The following is a 6000-nucleotide window of genomic DNA, read 5'->3' as shown; positions in this document are numbered from 1 at the left end:
ATTTAATTAGTATTAATCAGTGAATTTCCAAATGAGTTGCATTTAATTAACATTTGCTAAGGCAGTATTATGAAAATAATGAATAAAAAAACAAAAAATGCTCTAAATCAGAAACAAAAAAGGTATTGCTGGAGAAGCTCAGCAAATCTGGCAACATCTGTAGAGAGAAATGAGGAACGGTCACTCGGCCTTAAACATTAACTCTGATTTCTCTCTACAGAAGCTGCCAAACTAGCTGAGCTTGTCCAGCAATTCCTCTTTTTGTCTCTGAATATATTGATTTGCATTATAACCATAACTTTATATGTAGTGAAATCTACACTTTGGGAAAAAAGCTGTATTTCTAAGATATCCCTTTAATCCAAAGTGAAACTAAGCTGTTCTGGGAAAGTAACTCATAATTGGATTTCCTAGCTGCAAGGTCATATTTGAGAAGTGACCTATGACTTAATTGACATTGCTATGGAGATGAAAACTAGGAAACCCAAAAAAGGTCAGTAGAAGTTAATTGGAAACAGCTTGAATTTCAGTTTGTGCTACAGCAGAGCACAACCACAGAACTCTTAATATGTTTAGGAAAAGCAAGCAGAGCCCTTCAAGATAAGGTCAGTTTCCTATTTGAAGAAACTCCTGTAGTTCTTGTTGCCTCAATGTGAAAACTAGCTAAAAGCGATTGAAACCTAAAGCTGCATGAATAACTGAATCATTGATTGTACCAAAGGTGAACTGAGGTGTTGTTGATTGATTGGTTGAAGAGGAACTGTGGAAAGCTATGGCAACAGGACTATTGTGATCTGAAGGACAGTGGGTTTGTAGAAATGAACCTTGTCAATGCTAACTGTGCTGATGAAAGGGAATTGACGGCCAAAGCTAGTGAATGGAAGAAGTAAGAGATTCTGTATATCAGAGTCAGAGTCTGAAAAACTGTGACACTGAACTTAGTGTCACATTGGGCTGTGAGTGAAGCTGAAACCTAGCTTTATTGAATTTAATGTTTAAAATTAAATGTATGTTCAATTTTATGCTAATTTTGGGCTTAATTGTTATGGTAAATGTTTCATAAAGTAAACACCTGCCCATTGATTCCTTTCACAGAACATAGAACAGTACAGAACAGGCCCTTCAACCCACGATGTTGTGCTGACCATTGATCCGCATGTAAGGTTAACCTAATGTACGAACCCTCAAATTTCTGTGACCATATGCATGTCCAGCAGTCTGTTAAATATCCCCAATGACCTCGCTTCCACAACTGCTGCTGGCAATGCATTCCATGCTCTCACAACTCTCTGCGTAAAGAACCCACCTCTGACGTCCCCTCTATATTTTCCGCCAAACTGCTTAAAACTATGACCCCTTGTGTTAAAAATTTCTGCCCTGGGAAATAGTCTCTGGCTATCAACTCTGTCTATGCCTCTCATCATCTTGTACACCTCAATTAGGTCCCCTCTCTTTCTTCTTTTTTCCAATGAGAAAAGTTCGAGCTCAGTCATCCTCTCTTCGTAAGATAAGCCCTCCATTCCAGGCAGCATCCTGGTAACCCTCTGAACCCTCTCCAAAGCATCCACATCTTTCCTATAATAGTGCGACCAGAACTGGACACAGTATTCCAAGTGCGGTCTAACCAAAGTTTTATAGAGCTACAACAAGATCTCACGGCTCTTAAACTCAATCCCCCTGTTAATGAATGCTTTCTTTACAGCCCTGTCCACTTGGGTGGCGATTTTAAGGGATCTATGTACCTACATACCAAGATCCCTCTGTTCCTCCATACTGCCAAGAATCCTGTCTTTAATCTTTCAAGTTCAACCTTCCAAAATGCATCACTTCGCATTTATATAGGGTGAACTCCATCTGCCACCTCTCAGCCCATCTCTGCATCCTGTCAATGTCACGCTGCAGCCTACAACAGTCCTCCATACTATCAATGACACCTCCAACCTTTGTGTCATCTGCAAATTTGCTAACCCATCCTTCAATCCCTTCATCCAAGTCATTAATAAAAATTACAAAGAGTAGAGACCCAAGAACAGAGCCCTGTGGAACACCACTCACCACTGACTTCCAGGCAGAATACTTTCCTTCCACTACCACTCGCTGTCTTCTGTCGACCAGCAAATTCTGTATCCAGACAGCTAAATTTCCCTGTATCCCATTCCTCCTGACCTTCTGAACAAGCCTACCATGGGGAACCTTATCAAATGCCTTGCTGAAGTTCATATACACCACACCCACCGCTCAACCCTCATCAACTTGTCTAGTAACATCCTCAAAGAACTTAATAAGGTTTGTGAGGCATGACCTGTCCCTCACAAAGCTGTGCTGACTGTATTTAATCAAGCCATGCTCTTCCAGATGGTCATAAATCTTATCCCTCAGAATCCTTTCTAACACCTTGCAGATGACAGGCGTGAGACTGACTGGTCTGTAATTGCTGGGGATTTCCCTATTTCCTTTCTTGAAGAGAGGAATTACAGTTGCCTCCCTCCAGTCCTCTGGCACGACTCTGGTGGAGAGCAAGGATGCAAAGATCTTCGCAAGCGGCGAAGCAATCACATTTCTCCCTTCCCAAAGCAGCCGAGGACAAATCTGGTCTGGGTCTGGGGACTTGTCAATCTTAATGTTTGTCAAAATGTTTAGCACATCAGCTTCCTCAATCTCTATCTGTTCCAGCATGCTTACCTGCTCCTTAATGGTTTCATTTACGACAAGGTCCTTTTCTTTAGTAAAGACAGAAGCAAAAAACTCATTTAGGGTTTCCCCTACTACCTCAGACTCTATACACAAGTTCCCTATGCTATCCCTGGTCGGCCCTACCCTTTCTTTGGTCATTCTCTTAATCCTCACATCCGTGTAAAATGCCTTTGGATTGTCCCTAATCCTTCCTGCCAAGCCTTTGTCGTGCCCCTTCCTGGCTCTCCTCAGACCATTTTTGATCTTCTTCCTGTAATCCTCTAGAGCTGAGCAAGACCCTTGCTTCCTCCACCTTACGTAAGCTGCCTTCTTTTGACGAGAAGCTCCTCCACTCTCGTCATCCAAGGTTCCTTTATCTTACCCCTTCTTGCCTGTCTCAGAGGAACACATTTATGCATCACTCGCAACAACTGTTCCTTAAACAGTCTCCACATGTCTATAGTGCCCTTTCCATGGAGCAATTGCTGCCAGTCCATGCTTCCCAACTTCCATCTGATAACATCATAGTTTCCTTTTCCCCAATTAAATATCCCCCCATTGTGCCTGCTTCTCTCCTTCTCCATAGCTATGTAGAATGTGATGCAGTTGTGGTCACTATCACCAAAATGCTCTCCCACTGCAAGGTCTGACACCTGCCCTGGCTCATTGCCGAGCACCAAATCCAAAATGGCCTCTCCCCTCATCGGCCTGTCAATGTACTGAGTTAGGAAACCCTCCTGAACACACCTTATAAAAACTGCTCCATCCAAACCATCTGCTCGAAGGAGGTTCCAATCAATATTAGGAAAGTTAAAGTCACCCATTACAACAACCCTACTACATTCACACTTTTCCAAAATCTGCCGACGTATGCTTTCTTCAATCTCCCTGCTGCTATTGGGGACCTGTAGTAAACCCTTACTGTGACTGCTCCCTTACTGTTCCTAATTTCCACCCATACTGACTCAGTAGGCAGACCCTCCTTGACAATGGTAACTTCTGTAGCTGTGATACCCTCTCTGATTAGCAGTGCTACACCCCCTCCTCTTTGTCCCCCCTCCCTATTAGATTAGATTAGATTACTTTTATGTGGAAACAGGCCCTTCGGCCCAACAAGTCCACACCGACCCGCCAAAGTGCAACCCACCCAGACCCATTCCTCTACATTTACCCCTTCACCTAACACTACGGACAATTTAGCATGGCCAATTCACCTAACCTGCACATTTTTGGACTGTGGGAGGAAACCGGAGCACCCGGAGTAAACCCACACAGACACAGGGAGAATGTACAAACTCCACACAGTCAGTCGCCTGAGGCGGGAATTGAACCCAGGTCTCTGGCGCTGTGAGACAGGAGTGCTAACCACTGTGCCACCATGCCGCCCTTTTTTTTCAACCTAATGCTATTAATAACAACAAGCAGTAGCCCAAATTAGATTTAGATTAGATTACTTAGTGTGGAAACAGGCCCTTTGGCCCAACAAGGTCCACACCAACCCGCCGAAGCGCAACCCACCCAGACCCATTCCTCTACATTTACCCTTTTACCTAACACTACGGGCAATTTAGCATGGCCAATTCACCGAACCTGCACATCTTTGGACTGTGGGAGGAAACCCACGCAGACACGGGGAGAAAGTGCAAATTCCACACAGTCACCTGAGTCGGGAATTGAACCTGGGTCTCTGGCACCGTGAGGCATCAGTGCTAACCACTGTGCCATTGTGCTGCCCACCTAACCACTGTGCCACCATGCTGCCTACATTCTTTTTAAATGTTCTAAACCCTGGAACATCCAGCAACCATTCCTGCCCCTGAGAAACCCACATCTCTGTTATGGCCACAACATCATAGCACCAGGTACTGATCCATGCTCTAAGCACAACACTTTTATTCCTGATACTCCTTGCATTAAAGCAAATACACTTTAACCGATCCCTTGGTTCTTTCCCAGGAAATTCCTTCCCACTTGCTGTGCTATCTCTTACTATTGCCTCATCTCCATCAACTCTCACCACCGGTATGTAGCTCAGGTTCCCACCCCCCGCCATACTAATTTAAACCCTCCTGAACCACTCGAGCAAACCTTCCACCCAGGACATTGGTCCCCTTCCAGTTCAGGTGCAACCCGTCCTTCATGTACAGGTCCCACCTTCCCCAGAAGGCATCCCAATTATCTACATATCTGAAGCCCTCCCTCCTACACCAGCTGTGCAGCCACGTGTTAAGCTGCGCCCACTCCCTGTTCCTCGCCTCGCTATCTCGTGGCACCGGTAGTAAACCCGAGAACACTACTCTGTTCGTCCTGCTCTGCAACTTCCATCCTGACTCCCTGAAATCACTTTTTATATCCTCAATCCTTTTCCTTGCTATATCATTGGTGCCAATATGTAACATGATTTCTGGCTGTTTGCCCTCCCCTTTCAGAATCTTATACACCCAATCTGAGACATCCCGGACCCTGGCACCAGGGAGGCAACATACCTTTCGGGAATCCCGATCCTGACACAAAATCTGCTGTCAATTCTCCTAACAATCGAGCCTCCTACCACTAGTGCTTTTCTATTCTGCCCCCTTCCCTCTGGGCCACAGTGTCAGGCTCAGTGCCAGAGAACTGACTGCTATGGCTTTCCTCTGGTAAGTCATCCCCCCCAGCAGTATCCAAAATGATATACTTATTGCTGAGGGGAATGTCCACAGAGGATCTCTGCACTGTCTGTCTGTCCCCTTTCCTCCCCCTGACTGTAACCCATCTCTCCTTATCCTGAGCCTCAGGAGTGACCAACTCCCGGTAACTCCTCTCAATTACCCCCTCAGCCTCCCGAATGATCCATAGTTCATCCAGCTCCAGCTCCAGCTCCAGCTCCAAATCCCTAACACGGTTTTCAAGGAGCTGGAGTTGGGTGCACTTCCCGCAGGTGTAGCCAGCGGAGACGTGTGTCATGTCTCTCACCTGCCACATGCTGCAGGAGGAGCAAGCAACTGCCCTAGAATCCATACCCCACTTATCTGAACGCCCACACAATACTAAACAAGAAAGCTTCATTCAATTGCTATAAAATCAAGCAATAAACTTATATTCAATACTTTCCTTCCCGGCAACCCCTCTGGTTCCGCGTCACTTCCGCCTCTGCATCCGCTCCTAGTGTGGAGGAAAAACAACACTGGCCACTACCGGTAAGTAATTTTAAAAATCTCCCTTACCTTAGCTGTAGTCTTCCTGGTTCGCCTTACCTCCGCTGCTGCTCCCACTCAAAAAGTGGAATCCTATGGGAATGTTAACATTTACAAAATAGAAAGAGTCCAACTGGCCAATCATACATGC

The 6000-nt window shown here is 45.4% G+C and overlaps 1 long non-coding RNA gene across 2 annotated transcripts in view; it reads left to right on the top strand.

Annotated features, from left to right (window-relative positions):
- The first annotated feature begins 539 nt into the window (after positions 1-539).
- The window catches only part of LOC140482609 (uncharacterized), an 82943-nt gene continuing 77482 nt past the window's right edge, over positions 540-6000 (top strand). The window contains exons 1-3 of one of the 2 annotated variants that reach the window (XR_011961765.1): positions 540-605; positions 1096-1158; positions 5822-5852. This is a non-coding gene — a long non-coding RNA (uncharacterized lncRNA). The remainder of the gene's footprint in view (positions 606-1095; positions 1159-5821; positions 5853-6000) is intronic. The other variant, XR_011961766.1, reaches the window with a different exon arrangement.

The sequence above is a fragment of the Chiloscyllium punctatum genome, chromosome 11 (assembly GCF_047496795.1).
Source record: "Chiloscyllium punctatum isolate Juve2018m chromosome 11, sChiPun1.3, whole genome shotgun sequence".
Classification (NCBI taxonomy): domain Eukaryota; kingdom Metazoa; phylum Chordata; class Chondrichthyes; order Orectolobiformes; family Hemiscylliidae; genus Chiloscyllium; species Chiloscyllium punctatum.
The sequence above is the reverse complement of the archived record's forward strand: the minus strand, read 5'-3'. Positions and strand labels throughout refer to the sequence as shown.